The sequence below is a fragment of the Odocoileus virginianus genome, chromosome 16, assembly GCF_023699985.2.
Source record: "Odocoileus virginianus isolate 20LAN1187 ecotype Illinois chromosome 16, Ovbor_1.2, whole genome shotgun sequence".
In the NCBI taxonomy this organism is placed as follows: domain Eukaryota; kingdom Metazoa; phylum Chordata; class Mammalia; order Artiodactyla; family Cervidae; genus Odocoileus; species Odocoileus virginianus.
The window spans coordinates 43,594,921-43,609,979 of record NC_069689.1 but is presented as its reverse complement, the minus strand read 5'-3'; the positions used below and the strand labels follow the sequence as shown (position 1 = coordinate 43,609,979).

At 42.9% G+C, this 15,059-nt stretch overlaps 1 pseudogene; it reads right to left on the bottom strand.

The window, feature by feature from the left end:
• Positions 1-7,596: 7,596 nt before the first annotated feature.
• LOC139038621 (transforming growth factor beta activator LRRC33 pseudogene) lies at positions 7,597-9,871 on the bottom strand (annotated as a pseudogene).
• Positions 9,872-15,059: the final 5,188 nt, after the last annotated feature.

The window sequence follows — 15,059 nt, the reverse complement described above, 5'->3', positions numbered from 1 at the left end:
CTTACTTTGGTGGAAACCAGTGGTATGAAGACACTCAACAAGCCCTGTGGAAATACCTGTGGAAAGGGAACCAATATGATAGAATTAACAAACGGCCAGATGATAGACCCACTTTGGAACAAGATCTTCCAGACCCCATCAAGCTTTCAGATAATTTTAGTTCCCAGCCCTAAGATTCTACCCAGAATATTGTGAGCAGAAATGAGCCATGCCCACTGTACCCTTAGTGAATTTATGACCCACAAAAACCAAGAGAAAATAAATTGTATTAGTTTTTTAAGGCAGTATATTTTTAAGATCTCTAAAGACTAGAGATCTCTTCAAGAAAATTAGAGATACCAAGGGAACATTTCATACAAAGATGGGCTCAATAAAGGACAGAAATGGTATGGACCTAACAGAAGCAGAAGATAATAAGAAGAGGTGGCAAGAATACACAGAAGAACTGTACAAAAAAGATCTTCATGACCCAGATTATCACAATGGTGTGATCACTCACCTAGAGCCAGACATCCTGGAATGTGAAGTCAAGTGGGCCTTAGAAAGCATCACTATGAACAAAGCTAGTGGATGTGATGGAATTCCAGTGGAGCTATTTCAAATCCTGAAAGATGATGCTGTTAAAGTGCTGCACTCAATATGCCAGCAAATTTGGAAAACTCAGCAGTGGGCACAGGACTGGAAAAGGTCAGTTTTCATTCCAATCCCTAAGAAAGGCAGTGCCAAAGAATGCTCAAACTACCTCACAATTGCACTCATCTCACACGCCAGTAAAGTAATGCTTAAAATTCTCCAAGTCAGGCTTCAGCAGTACGTGAATGGAGAACTTTCAGATGTTCAAGTTGATTTTAGAAAAGGCAGAGGAACCAGAGATCAAATTGCCAATATCCGCTGGATCATCAAAAAAGCAAGAGAGTTCCAGAAAAACATCTATTTCTGCTTTATTGACTATGCCAAAGCCTTTGACTGTGTGGATCACAATAAACTGTGGAAAATTCTTAAGGAGATGGGAATACCAGACCATCTGACCTGCCTCTTGAGAAACCTGTATGCAGGTCAGGAAGCAACAGTTAGAACTGGACATGGAACAACAGACTAGTTTCAAACAGGAAAAGGAGTATGTCAAGGCTGTATATTGTCACCCTGCTTATTTAACTTATATGCTGAGTACATCATGAGAAATGCTGGTCTGGAAGAAGCCCAAGCTGGAATCAAGATTGCTGGGAGAAACATCAATAACTTCAGATATGCAGATGACACCACCCTTATGGCAGAAACTGAAGAGGAAATAAATAGCCTCTTGACGAAAGTGAAAGAGGAGAGTGAAAAAGTTGGCTTAAAGCTCAACACTCAGAAAACTAAGATCATGGCATCTGGTCCCATCACCTCATGGGAAAAAGATGGGGAGACAGTGGAAACAGTGGCTGACTTTATTTTTTTGGGCTCCAAAATCACTGCAGATGGTGACTGCAGCCATGAAATTAAATGACGCTTACTCCTTGGAAGGAAAGTTATGACCAACCTAGACAGCATATTAAAAAGCAAAGACATTACTTTGCCAACAAAGGTCTGTCTGGTCAAGGCTATGGTTTTTCCAGTGGTCATGTATGGATGTGAGAGTTGGACTGTGAACAAAGCTGAGTGCCAAAAAATTGATGCTTTTGAACTGTGGTGTTGGAGAAGACTCTTGAGAATCCCTTGCACTGCAAGGAGATCTAACCAGTCCACCCTGAAGGAGATAAGTCCTGGGTGTTCATTGGAAGGACTGATGCTGAAGCTGAAACTCCAATACTTTGGCCACCTCATGCGAAGAGTTGACTCATTGGAAAAGACCCTGATGCTGGGAGGGATTGAGGGCAGGAGGAGAAGGGGACGACAGAGGATGAGATGGCTGGATGGCATCACCGACTCGATGAGCATGAGTTTGAGTAAACTCTGGGAGTTGGTGATGGACAGGGAGGCCTGGCATGCTGCTATTCATGGGGTCGCAAAGAGTTGGACACGACTGAGTGACTGAACTGAACTGAACTGATAATTTGTTGTGCAGCAATAGCTAACTAATACAGATGCAGAGCACATGCTAAAATTAATCCCAAGATAGATTAAAGATTTGTATGAAAACATTCTTAAGTATAGGAGGTAGCCATGAGAAGTTCAGTGTACCCAGAAGCAAAATGCAGAGTAAGCAAGCTGACTACATCACAGGAGCAGTCAGAGGGTTGGTCCCTGTGTGTGGCTTCTACGAGACCTGACTCAGATCCAGGGGTGAAACTGACCAGCTTGCTTTGAAAGAAATGAGTGTGGATGCTTGTATCTGTGAGTACATGTGTTTGGCATCATCAGAGAAAAACTAGTACCCAAAGTAGGCAGAAATGCTATTTTTAAAATGTCATCCAAGAGGATTGGCTCAAGACAACAGAGTAGAAGGACATGCACTGACCTTCTCCTACCAGGGCGCCAAAATCACGACCAGGTGCTGAACACCATCCACAGGAAGACACTGGAGCCCACCAAAAATAGATACCCCACATCCAAGGACAAAGAAAAAGCCACAGTGAAACAGCAGGAGGGGCATGATCACAATACAATCAAATCCTATGCCCACAGGGTGCGTCACCCACAAACTGGAGAACAATAATACCAAAGGGGTTGTCACACTACTGTGAAGATTCTTGGCCCCATATCAGGCTCCCCAGCCTGGGGGAAGGGTCTGGGAATCCCCAGGTAATCTGATTTTGAAGTCCAGGGGGATTTGATTACAGGAACTCTACAGGACTGGGAGAAACAGAGATTCCACTCTTGGAGGGCACAAGAGTGTCCTGTGTGTACCGGGACCCAGAAGAAAGGAACAGTGACCCCAACGGAGATTGAGCCAGGCCTTCCTCTGAGTGTTTCGGGTCTCCTGCGGAGGCATGGGTTGGCAGTGGCCCACCATGGGGACAAGGGCATTGGCAGCAGAAGTCCTGGGAGATGTAACTCAGTGTAAGTCCTCTTGGAGGTTACCAATGGCCCTAAACTCCAGAACTGTGTCACCTGTAAACTTCAGGACTGTGTCGCCTTAGGCAGGACAACTAACAGGGAGGGAGGCCAGCCCCACCCATCAGCAGACAATTGGATTCAAGTTTAACTGAGTGTGTCCCTAGTACCCAAGGTAGGCAGAAATACTTTTTTTTTAAATGTCATACAAGAGGATTGGTTGAGGATGACTGAGCAGAAGTCTGGCCACCAGAGCAAGACCCAGTTTTCCCCAAAGCCAGTCCCTCCTGTCAGGAAGCTTGCACAAGCCTCTTATCCTCATCCATCAGAGAGCAGACAGAAGAAACAGGAATTACAATCCCATCAGCTTCCAGAATTAATATCATAATCGCAGACAGATGACCAAAATGAAATAAATAAGGTTATGTCCCAGATGAAGGAACAAGATAAATCCCCAGAAACATAACTAAATGAAATGGAGATTGGCAACCTTCCACAAAAGAATTCTGCAAAATGATAGTGAAGATGATCCAGGATCTCAGAAAAACAATGGAGAAGATGCAAAAAAATGTTTACCAAAGACCTGAAGAACTAAAGAACAAACAAACAGAGGTGGACAATACACTAGAAGGAATCAATAGCAGAACAGCTGAAGGATAAGAATGGATAAGTGAACTGGAAGACAGAGTGGGGGAAATCAATGCTGTAAAATAGAATATAGAAAAAAGAATGAAAAGAAATGAAGACAGCCTAAGAGACCTCTGGGACAACTTCAAACATACCAATATTCACATTATAGGGGGTCCCATAAGGAGAAGAGAGAGAAAAAGAACTACCCCCCCCCAAATTTGAAGAGATAATAACTGGAAAACTTCCCCAACAGGGGAAAAAATTGGTCAACCAAGTCCAGGAAGTGCAGAGTCCCAGACAGGATAAACCCATGGAGAGAGACATAGTAATCAAACTGACAAAAATTAAAGACAAAGATAAATTATTAAAAGAAAGGGGGAAGAGGCAAACAACATACAAAGGAAATCCCATAAAGTTATCAGCTGATTTCTCAATAGAAACTCTACAAGCCAGACAGGAATGACACAATATATTCCAAGTGATTAAGGGGAAGAACTGGCAACCATGGACACCCAGCAAGACTCTCATTCAGATTTGATGGAGAAATCAAAAGCTTTCCAGACAAGCAAAAACTAAGAGAATTCAGTTCAGTTCAGTAGCTCAGTCATGTCTGACTCTGCGACCACATGGACTGCAGCATGCCAGGCCTCCCTGTCCATCACCAACTCCTGGAGTCCACCCAAACCCATGTCCATCGAGTCGGTGATGCCATCCAACCATCTTATCCTCTGTCATCCCCTTCTCCTCCTACCTTCAATCTTTCCCAGCATCAGGGTCTTTTCCAATGAGTCAGTTCTTCGCATCAGGTGGCCAAAGTATTGGAGTTTCAGCTTCAACATCAGTCCTTCCAATGAACACCCAGGACTTATCTCCTTTAGGATGGACTGGTTGGATCTCCTTACAGTCCAAGAGACTCTCAAGAGTCTTCTCCAGCACCACAGTTCAAAAGCATCCATTCTTCGGCACTCAGCTTTCTTTATCATCCAACTCTCACATCCATACATGACTACTGGAAAAACCATAGCTTTGACTAGACAGACCTTTGTTGGAAAGTAATGTCTCTGCTTTTTAATATGCTGTCTATGTTGGTCATAGCTTTTCTTCCAAGGAGTAAGCGTCTCTTAATTTCATGGCTGCAAGCACGATATGCAGTGATTCTGGAGCCCAAAAAAATTAAGTCTGACACTGTTTCCACTGTTTCCCCATCTATTTGCCATCAAGTGATGGGACCAGATGCCATGATCTTAGTTTTCTGAATGTTGAGCTTTAAGTCAACTTTTTCACTCTTTTCTTTTACTTTCATCAAGAAGCTCTTTAGTTCCTCCTCACTTTCTGCCATAAAGGTGGTGTCATCTGCATATCTGAGGTTATTATTTCTCCCGGCAATCTTGATTCCAGCTTGTGCTTCATCCAGCCCAGTGTTTCTCATGATGTACTCTGCATATAAGTTAAATAAGCAGGGTGACAATATACAGCCTTAACATACTCCTTTTCCTATTTGGAACCAGTCTGTTGTTCCATGTCCAGTTCTATTAAGCACCACTAAACCAATTTTACAACAAATACTGAAGGAAATTCTCTAGGCAGGAAACATAAATGAAGGGAAAGATCTACAAAAATAAACCCAAAACAATTAACAAAGGATCATACATGTTGATGCTGCTGCTAAGTCACTTCAGTCGTGTCTGACTCTGTGCAACCCCATAGACAGCAGCCCACCAGGCTCCTCTGTCCCTGGGATTCTCCAGGCAAGAATACTGGATTGGGTTGCCATTTCCTTCTCCAATACATGTTGATAACTACCTTAAATGTAAATAGATTAAATGCACCAACCAAAAGACATAGACAGGCTGGGTGAGTATAAAAACAAGACCCATATGCTCGTTGTCTACAAGAGACCCACCTCAGACCTATGGACACTTGCAGACTGAAAGTAAGGGGATGGGAGAAGGTATTTCATGCAAATGGAAATCATAAGAAAGCTGGAGTAGTGATACTCATATCAGACAAAATAGACTTTAAAACATAGACTGTTATATGAGACAAAGAAGGACATTACATAATGAAAAAGGGTTTTAACAATTATAACTATATACAGACTAAACAAACGAGCACCTCAATACATAAGTCAAATCCTAACAAATATAAGGGAGAAATCAACAGTAACACAATAATAGTGGGGGGTTTTAATACCTCACTTTCATCAGTGGACAGATCATCCAGACAGAAAATTGATAAGGAAATGTAGGCCTTAAATGACACATTAGACAGGTTGGACTTAACTGATATCTATTGAGCATTCCATCCAAAAGCAGCAGACTACACATTCTTCTCAAGTGCACGTGGAACGTTCTCTAGGATTGACCACGTACTGGGCCACAAGATGAACGCTGATAAATTTAAGAAAATTGAAATCATATCCAAGCATCTTTTCAGATCACAACACTATCTGATTAGAAATAAAATATAAGGAAAAAACTCTAAGAAACACAACATATGGTGGCTAAACAATATGCTACTAAACAACCATTGGCTCATGAAGAAATCAAAGAATTGAAAAAACACCTAGAGACAGATGAAAATGAAAGCACATCAGTCCAAAACTAATAGGATGCCCCAAAAGCAGTTCTAAGAGGGAAGTCTGTAGCAATACAATGTAAACTCGAGAAACAAGGAAAATCTCAAACAACCTAACTTTATACCTAAAACAACTAGAGAAAGAAGAACAAACAAAACCTAAAGTTAGTAGAAGGAAGGAAGTCATAAAAAATCAGAGCAGAAATAAATGAAGTAGAGACAAAGAAAACAATGGCAAAGATCAATGAAACTAAAAGTTTGTTCTTTGGAAAGATAAACAAAATTGATAAACCTTTAGCCAGAATCCTCAAGAAAAAAAGGAAGAGGACTCAAATCAGTAAAATTAGAAATGAAAAAATAGAAGTCACAACAGATTCCATAGAAATACCAAGGATCATAAAAGACTACTATGAAAAATTGTTTGCCAATAAAATGGACTACCTGTAAGAAATGGACAAATTCTTAGCTACAGTCTCCCTAGACTTGAACCAGGAAGAAATAGAAAATATGAACAGACCAATCATAAGTACTGAAATTGAAACCATGATTAAAAACCTCCCACCAAAAAAAAGAGCCCAGGACCTGATGGCTTGACAGACAAATTTTATCAAACATTTAGAGATGAGTTAATGTTTATCCTTCTGAAACTGTTTCAAAAAGTCGCAAAGGAAGCAATACCTTCCAACTGATTTTATGAGGCCACCGTCAGTCTGCCACCCAAACCAGACAAAGATATCACAAAAAAAGAAAATTACAGGCCAATATCACTGATGAACATAGACGCAAAAGTTCTCAATGAAATGCTAGCAATCTATATCCAACAATATATTTAAAAGACCATATACCATGATCAAATGGGATTCATCCCAGGGATGCAAGGATTTTTCATCATCCACAAATCAATCAGTGTGATACACCATATCAACAAATTGAAAAATAAAAACCACACAGATCATCTCAATAGATGCAGAAAAAGCTTTTGACAAAATTCAGCGCCCATTTATAATAAAAAAAAAAAAACTCCAGAAAGTGGGCATAACCACTTAATACCTCAACATAATAAAGGCCATATATGACAAAACTACAGCTAGTATCATGCTCAATGGTGAAAAGCTGAAATCATTCCCTTGGGGGATCAGGAAGAAGACAAGTATGTCCATTCTCACCACTTTTATTCAACACAGCTTTGAAAGTCCTAGGTATAGCAATCAGAGAAGGAAAAGAAGTAAAGGGAATCCAAATTGGAAAAGAAATTGAACTGTTGCTGTTTGCTGATGACATGATCCTAAACATAGAAGATCCTAAAGATCTACCAGAAAACTACTAGAACTCATCAATGAACTTGGTAAAGTTTCAGATTATAAAATCAATACACAGAAGTTTGTTGCATTTCTTTTTTTTTTTTTTTAACGGATGGAAACATTTTAAACTTTAATTTAAACCTCAGTTCATCAGATTTGTCTTCTGCATCAGATCTTGAAACTCAGCAGAGAAGGTGTCCTTACATGCACAGACCAAAGTTCTAACTCGGGCATGTTAGAATGTAGTCGGGGTCAGTATATGGAGGACCAGTGGCAGCGGCTCTTGATGACCTGAAGCAGAGGCTTCCTGAACGTGAGGAAGGTGATGGTGCAGGCCACTAGCAGGGTGAGGCAGCTGGGAAGGATAAGCACGAGGTACAGCAGGCCCATGTCGACCCGCTCCCACTTACAGACCTGAGGAATGCCCGCAGGCAGCTCCGTCAGGCGAATGACCTTGGAGGAGAGGTTGCAAGTGACCATGGCCAAGTCGGCGACAATGTGCAGGCGCTGCAGGGCCCCCCAGTCCTCCACCCCACAGCAGTCATATGGATTCTGACTGAGGTAGACGGTCCGCAGGCTTCCTGCGAGCTGCTCAGACACCGCCCTCTGAGGAAGGGCCGTGAGCCAGTTTCTGTGGAGATCCAGGGTCTGCAGGGCCAGGCTGCCCCCGAACCTAGGGAAATTGGTCAAGGCATTTCCTGACAGGTCCAAGCTCCTCAGATTCTCAAATGCAGAGAAGTCCAACTCTGTGAAGCTGGAAGTGAGGCCCACGTTCCTGAGAGACAGGACCTGTAACGTGGGGGCAACATCCCAGAGGGGGGCAATGCTTCCATTCAGAACCCCCCAGTTTCCAGACAGGTCTAAGTGGGTGAGAACGGTGCCCTGAAACGAGCAGTCTTGTAGTGCCTCCAGCCCACAGCCCTCTAGGGACAGCTCTGCAAAGATGCCACGTTTCTGAAATCCACACAGCCAGGGGTGCCCCTGGGGTTCGAGCCCGCGGGCAAGGGACAAAGTGAGATCTGGTTACGGCTCATGTCAATTGTAGCGAGGTTCCTGGCATTGGCAAAGAGGCCAGTGGGGACGCCCAGGAGCTGGTTGGAGCTCAGGTTGAAGGACCGGAGGCTCCTCAGGCAGCCAGGGAGCCCCGGAGCCAAGTGCAGCTCGGACAACTGGTTCTGACTCAGGTCCAACTCCACGAGGGCCCCTGGCGGCTCATGCTCCCGGATGTGGAGCGTCATCAGGCAGTTCTGCTTGAGGTTTAAGTGGGAGAGGGAAGGCATTTTCTTCAGGAAGCCATCTGGCAGGTACTGGAACTGGTTCTGGCTCATATCCAGTAAGCGGAGACCAGAGAGGTCGCTGGACGCGAACTCCTCCCAGAGGTTGACGGTGGTGATGTTGGTCACGTTGCCATCCACCAAGAGGAACTGGGCCACCATCTCCTGCGGCGAGGAGATGTTGTACAGGTCCCTGTAGAAGCCCATGCTGTTGTCCCGCAGAAGCAGCGTGTGCAGCTTGCTGCACTGGGGCAGGAGGGGGAAGAACAGCAGCTGATTGTGAGAAAGGTCCAGGGTCTCCAGCTCAAAGGCGGCCTCTCCCCCAGACGCTAGGAACCACTCCAGGACGTTGTAGCTGACATTGAGGGACCGAAGCTGGGTGAGGCCGAAATCCACAAGGCATGGGAGGTTGTTATAGGCCAGGTTGAGGTGTCTCAGCTCTGTCAGGCCATCAAAAGCACCACCCTCAATCTCAAAGATGTAGTTCCTCTGCAAGTCCAGCTCCCTGAGGTGGCCCAGGCCCTCAAAGATGGACTCATCGAGCCTCATGATGATGTTCCTCGCCAGGGACACGGACTCCAGTGAAGACAGGTTCTGGAGCATGAGAGCCGCCATGTCTTCCGTCAGGGAGTTCCCTGATAAGTCCAGCATGCGCAGAGCGCGCAGGCTGTGGAGGGCGGCCGCCGTCTCCTTGTAGCTCTCGGAGAGGGAGTTGTCAGGCAGGGACAGGCTGCGCAGGCGGGCCTGCTCCTGAAAGGCGACGTGGCAGATGCGCTCCAGGTAGCAGTCGTGCAGACTGAGGCTCTCCAGGAAAGGGTAATGCTGCAGCGAGTTGTTCCCCAGGATCCTGAGAGGGTTGGCATCCAGGAGGAGCATCCGGGACGAGGGTGGGAGATCGCTGGGCACTGAAGCGAGGTTCTGCCCTCGACAGTCAGCCACTCCATCAAGCAACTCACAGCCCCCTTGTGAAGTTGCTGTGACCATTCCACTTCGGTGCCTCCATTCCACTGTCAAGAAGTGAAAACCCAGGCAGAGCCAGAGGGGCAGTAACTCCATCTCAAGTATAGCAGGCTCCTGCAGGCCCAGGCGGCTCCGCGAGGCGCATCCTCTCCCGGGACTCCAGCCTCCTCCTCGACAGCAGCCGAACGTGGGGCTGAGCTGCCTCCTCTCTCTGGGGCATCAGATTATTTTAGCACTTGCAGAAGGAACTGACCTAAACTGAAGTCACATGGAGAACAAGCTGCTCAGCAACTCAGCACTCGCAGACAGCAGGCATCTTCTGTTGCATTTCTATATACTAACAACAAAAGATCATAAAGAGAAATTCAAGAAGCAATTGTACTTACCATTATATCAAAAAGAATAAAATACCTAGAAATAAACCTACCTAACAGAGAAGGCAATGGCACCCCATTCCAGTACTCTTGCCTGGAAAATCCCATGGATGGAGGAGCCTGGTAGGCTGCAGTCCATGGGGTCGCGAAGAGTCGGACACGACTGAGCGACTGAGTGACTTCACTTTTCACTTTCACGCATCAGAGAAGGAAATGGCAACCGACTACAGTGTTCTTGCCTGGAGAATCCCAGGGACGGGGGAGCCTGGTGGGCTGCCGTTTATGGGGTTGCACAGAGTCGGACATGATTGAAGTGACTTAGCAGCAGCAGCAGAAAGGGGGAAAAAAAAACCTGTACTCCGAAAACTATAAGATGATGATGAGAGAAATTGAATAAGACATAAGCAGGTGGTTAGACATACCATGTTCATGGACTGGAAGAATCAATATTGTCAAAATGACTATACTACCCAAGGCAATCTACAGATTCAGTGCAATCCTTATGAAATTACCAATGGCATTTTTCACAGAACTAGAACAACAACAACATCTCAAAATTTGTATGGAGACACGAAATACCCTGAATAGCCAATGAAATCTTGAAAAAGAAAAACAGCTGGAGGAATCAGGCTCCCTGGCTTCATACTATACTACAAAGATATAGTCATCAAAACAGTCTGGTACTGGTGCAAAAATAGAAATACAGATCAATCAATATAGAACAATAGAAAACCCAGAAATAAGCCCAGGCACCTATGGTCAACTGATCTATGACAAAGGAGGCAAGACTACATAATACTGGAAAGACAGTCTCTTCAATAGACAGTGCTAGGAAAACTGACAGCCACATGTGTAAAAATGAAATTATACCATTTCTTAACTCCAAACACAAAAACAAGCTCAAAATGGATTAAAGACCCAAATGTAAGACCAAAACTATAAAACTCCTAAAGGAAAACATAGGCAGCACACCCTCTGACATAGGTCACAGCAACATCTTTCCTTGCAATAACCCTGTAAGGGAAAAATATTGTTTCTCATTTTGAAATAGGTAAAGTGAGCTGAGAAATACTAATAATTTGCCCAAGGTGAGTTAATAAGTTATTTCCTTAAGAGTTATAAATTTTTAAAACTTTGACCATTTTCACACAAATACCATAAGGTGGAGTCCCACTTTATGGATGAAAATGTAATGTCAACAAAGATGAGAAATTTTCTCTGAGATCCCAAAGATGTAGCAGATGAGCATGGTTCCCACTTCCTTCCTGCTTTGTCTGGATGAAGTGATGATCATCAGCACGTGCATCTGAAAGCTGGAAATAAGAGAAAGCAGACCAGAAGCAAAGGCTTCATCATTACCCTTTAATGATGGCTATTATTAACCACATTCTACAGATGGGGCCATAGTGCCAGGCAGAAAAATCATTGTGCTTATCAGGGTCACAAAGATGGTTATTGGGCAGCTGGGATTTGATTCAATGTTGGAGCCTCTGTCATTAAGTTTAGAGCGGGGATAGGAAGAAACAGAAAGTTCAATGCCCATGAATTTCTTTTCTCAGATCCTCAATTTTCTCATCTGTTAAAAGAAAGGGTGACTTAGGTTATCTCCCTTTCAAACTTAAACTTGATTTTAGCCTATCAATTCAAGCAGTTCTTGGAAACAAGAGCCTAGGGGTATTCTGGTACATTATAGGTGCTGATTCCTGTTTTTAAAATAAATGAATAAATAAAGAAAACAGCTGTATAAAATCATATATTTCTGAACACTAAGATTTGTTGGGTGGTCAGAGATAATAACACAATTTAGCAACTGAACAACCACCACCACAACAGAGGTAATGAAGTATCAAAACCACCTTGCTCTCTAGATTCATTTATTGTCATTCTTCTCTGGGGTAATTTTAATTCATCAGGTTCATATAGGCTTAATTTTTTTAAAAAAGAAACAAAGGCTCAGATATCAAAAAGTTTTTCAGGCTCACTAGAAAAGGAAGCCCTCCATTATTTGAATAATACTAATATTTCTTCACAACAATTCCTCATTGGTCATTACAACTCATGAAGAGTGTATTTTAGCACCTAACACATAAGGCATAGCTCAACATATAGCAAGCACTCAAAGAATATTTGCCAAACCAATAGGTTAAGGATTTTTTCCCTTTCTTGTATATTATCCAGAACTTTCTTCCAAGATTAAACTGTGAAATACAAAGCTTGACAGAGAAGCTATAATCAGATCTATTCATCAAAAACCTTTGGTTGATAATATCACATGTGAGTACAAGTAAGCACAAAGAGGATGTTTGTTAAAAGGTATTTATTTAATATTTTAAAATCAATCATTACAACTCAAAACACTAACAAACTGAAAAAGAAAAATCCTATCATCATCACAATAGACATAGGAAAAGCATTTGACAAAGTCTAATACTCATTCCTGATTTTTTTTTTTAAAAAAGCCCTTGTGGTGTGGGGAGGTAATACAGAAGTAGAGGGAAAGTGTTTATTATGGAATTATATGACATAATGTATGTGAAACATTATAATTGTAAAGCACTATAAGAAGAAAGCTGAGCGCCAAAAAATTAATGCTTTTGAACTGTGGTGTTGGAGAAGACTCTTGAGAGCCCCTTGGACTGCAAGGAGATCCAACCAGTCCATCCTGAAGGAGATAAGTCCTGGGTGTTCATTGGAAGGACTGATGCTGAAGCTGAAACTCCAATACTTTGGCCACCTCATGCGAAGAGTTGACTCATTGGAAAAGACCCTGATGCTGGGAGGGATTGGGGGCAGGAGGAGAAGGGGACAACAGAGGATGAGATGGCTGGATGGCATCACCGACTCGATGAGCATGAGTTTGAGTAAACTACGGGAGTTGGTGATGGACAGGGAGGCCTGGTGTGCTGTGATTCACGGGGTCACAAAGAGTCAGAGACGACTGAGTGACTGAACTGAACTGATAGAATTTTTAAAATCTTTTATTAAAAAAAAATTATCAACAAACTAGCTGATAAAGGACACTGATAAAGGACAGGAACCTACAGATAATACATACTTACTAGTAAAAGATTTAAATACTTTCTCCCTAAGATCAGGAAAGAGTGAAGGATGTCTGGTTTCATCATTTCTTTTCAGTGTTGTACTAGAAATTCAAGCTAATGCAATCAGGCAAGAAAATATAAAGAACCCATGTTGGAAAAGAGAACTAAAATTGCCTTTATTCACAGATAGTATGATCATCTTTATAGAAAATCCTTTGAAATCTATTTTTAAAAAGTTATTAAGACTAATAAGTTCAGGGAGGTTGCAGGATACCAGACCAATATAAAAATTTCATCTGTGGACTTCCCTGGTGGCACAGGGGTAAGAATACATCTGCCAATGCAGGGAACACAGGTTCAATTCCTGGTCCAGGAAGAGTCCACATACCACAGAGCAACCAAGTTTATGTGCCACAACTACTGAGCCCGCACTCCAGAGCCCATGAGCGGCAGCTGCTGAGCCTGTGCATCACAACTACTGGCGTCTGCATGCTCTAGGGTTCTGGAGTCACAACCTATGAGCCCCTGCGCCACAACTACTGGAGCCTGAGCCTGGAGCCTGAGCTGCACAAAAGAAACCACTGCAGTGAGGAACCGGTGCAGCACAAGAGAGGGGCCTTCACTCTTCACGACTGGAGACAGCCCACATGCAGCAACAAAGACTCAGTGCAGCCAAAAATAAATACATACAGCAGTGCGTCCATGTCGAAAAATCAGGGAGAAATGAGAGACTTTAAAATTGCCAATTGTATTCCTATACAGCAGCAACAAACAAACAGAAACTAAAATTAAGAAACAATACCGCTTACAATAGCATAAATACTATGAAATATTTAGGGATGTGCCTGACAAAGGATGCAAAAGACTTGTACATCAAAAACTACAAAACATCACAGAAGAAAATTACAGAAGACTGAGATAATGGAGGACATGAACAGTGCTTATGAAACTCAACATTGCTAAAATGTCAGTTGTGGAAATTCCCTGGTGGTCCAGTGGTTAGGACTGTGTTTTCACTGCCATGGGCCTGGGTTCAATCCTTGATCAGAGAAGCCAGAGAGCATGCCCAAAAGAGTCAGTTTTCTGCAAACTGACATACACATTCAATGCCTCTAAAAAATATCCCAGCAGATTTTTGGAGAAATTAATAAGCTAAGGTCTAAAATTTATGTGGAAACAACGATAACCCTATATGCAAAATGGAAAAAGAGACTCAGATGTATAGAACAGACTTGTGGACTCTGTGGGAGAAGGCGAGGGTAGGATATTTCAAGAGAAGAGCATTGAAACATGTATATCTACGGTGAAACAGATCACCAGCCCAGGTTGGATGCTTGAGACAAGTGCTCAGACCTGGTGCACTGGGAAGACCCAGAGGGATTGGGTAGAGAGGGAGGTGGGAGGGGGGACCGGGATGGGGAATACATGTAAATTCATGGCTAATTCATTTCAATGTATGACAAAAACCACTGCAATGTTGTAAAGTAATTAGCCTCCAACTAATAAAAATAAATGGAAAAAAAAAAAATAAAATTTATGTGGAAACACAAAATCATAGAAAACAACTCTGAAAAAGAACAATTTGGTGGATTATCTGATATCAAGATATTGTAAATCTACAACCATCAGGGCAGCGTAGTGTTTGCATGATGTTAGAATAGATCAATGGAACATAATATAAAGTTTAGGTACATCCACATGTATGTGGACAGTGGAATTTTGAGAAAGGTGCAGAGGCAATTCGGTGGAGAAAACATGGTCTTTTAAAAAAAATTGGATTAGAAAAATCAGATATCCATAGAAAAAAATTAGCATGTATAAACCTTCACAAGGCACTGGTTCAACTCCACCCACAGGGGCAGACTCCACAATTAAGAGGATCTGAGACAGCAGCAGCAGCAGCAGCCAACCTTCCAGCCAGCAGAA